This window comes from Wasmannia auropunctata, unplaced genomic scaffold (assembly GCF_000956235.1).
Source record: "Wasmannia auropunctata unplaced genomic scaffold, wasmannia.A_1.0 LD336085.1, whole genome shotgun sequence".
Classification (NCBI taxonomy): domain Eukaryota; kingdom Metazoa; phylum Arthropoda; class Insecta; order Hymenoptera; family Formicidae; genus Wasmannia; species Wasmannia auropunctata.
This window is the reverse complement of record NW_012026805.1, coordinates 3,315,310-3,317,193: the sequence shown is the minus strand read 5'-3', so window position 1 is coordinate 3,317,193 and position 1,884 is coordinate 3,315,310.

The window sequence follows — 1,884 nt, the reverse complement described above, 5'->3', positions numbered from 1 at the left end:
TGAAAATATCGCTTAAAAAAAAAATTTGAGTGAAAAATCACGGTTTTTTTCCAAAAAATCGACTATAACTTTTTTGGACTTTATTTATGACAAATTCTGATGGCAGATTCTGAAAGAGCAAGAAATTTTACATCAGAAATGATGTTGCTAGAATTTTTTCAAGGCCATTAAAATAAAAAATTAAGCCACTGAAAATTGTTCAAAAAATGTGTCCGCCTGGACGTTAATGGGTTAACAACAAAGTATTCATTGAAAAAGAAAAAGAAAAAGTCATAGGACCACACAAAAGTTGTCAATGTGCGATGGTTAGAAGCCTCTTTTCTAATTGGAAACAACCCGTGTTCTATGACTATGATTCGTCGATGACTAAAGAAATTTTGTTTAACATAATTGCACGTCTACATGACATAGATTATACGGTTGTTGCCATGGTATCAGGTATGCGATATGGGTCCGCGTAATATGAGTTTGTGGGCTGAACTGGGTATCGGGATTGCACCCAACAAATGTTTTTTTCAGCATCCTTGTGATGAAAACTTATTAATTTTTGTATTTGCAGATGTACCGCATCTACTGAAATTAATCAGAAATCACTTGCTCGATCAAACATTTGATCTAGATGGTCATATAATCGATCGAAAATGCATCGAACAACTGTTAAAGATAAACAGTAAAGATTTAAAAATTGCATATGCGATATCGCAGTACCATTTAGATGTTCGAGGAACCGAGCGACAAAAAGTTCTCCCCGCTGCCCAGTTACTGTCTAACAAGACAAGTTCTGCGATCGAATGGTGCGGCAAGAGAGGTTACCTCAATGATCTACATTGGGAAGAAACAGCACAGTTCATCAAATTATGTAATAAGTGGTTTGATGTTTTCAATTCTGTAAATATGTTTGGTAAATACGAGGGTAAAAATGCATATGGTATCGATTTGGAAAAGCAAAATGCAATTTTGTATGAGATGACAGAAGTAATGAATAAAATTAGAATTGGAAAACACAAAAACTTATTATTATTTCAAAAAGGAATTATTATTAGCAATAAATCTTTAGAACAACTGTACTTATATTTAAGAGATAAATATTCCAACGATAATTTTGTCATGAGATACATTATCACGAGCCGTCTCAATCAGGATTTGCTGGAAAATTTTTTTTCTTTTATTCGGGGTAGTACAGGTCCGAATGATCGCCCAACGGCACTTGATTTTCAGTATAGGCTAAAGAAATATATTTTAGGAAAGCATTCTTCTAATCTTTTCTGTGCGACTTCGAATGTAACGGCATGCGAGCCGAATATTCTTTGCGTCATGTCTCCATTAGTTACTGAAAGTTCTTTACCGATCTTAAGCAATTATGTATTAGAACCGTATATTGCGCAGGAAGAGCCATTGAATTGTGAAGAAGAATGTTTCGCAAATTTTCACGATACCGATAATGATAATAATAATCATCCTGTCTGCGATTTAAGTTCATTTAATATGTCTGTTGAAGATGAAGATCTTCTTATATCGTTAGAAAAATTGGACATTATTGACACTATTGAAGACGAAGGTTTGATATACGTGGCTGCAGGCTACGTTGCCTATAGGTTTAAATGTAAATATCCGTATTTAGGTAACGAAACATGTCTCTTGCCAGTTGAAAGCAATTTAAACTGGCTACAATTTATTTCACGTGGCAAGTGCATGTACCCGTCAGAAGAACTTATTAAAACTGCGCGCGTTATGAATGTGGAATTTAGTAAATATCACGGATCAACTCTTTGTAAAGACGAACTTATATTTCAAACACTGGCGGAGAAAATCAAAAATGTAATATACCCAATCAAAATACCCACAGAGGTAATTTTATGCTTAGTAAGAACACGAACATACATT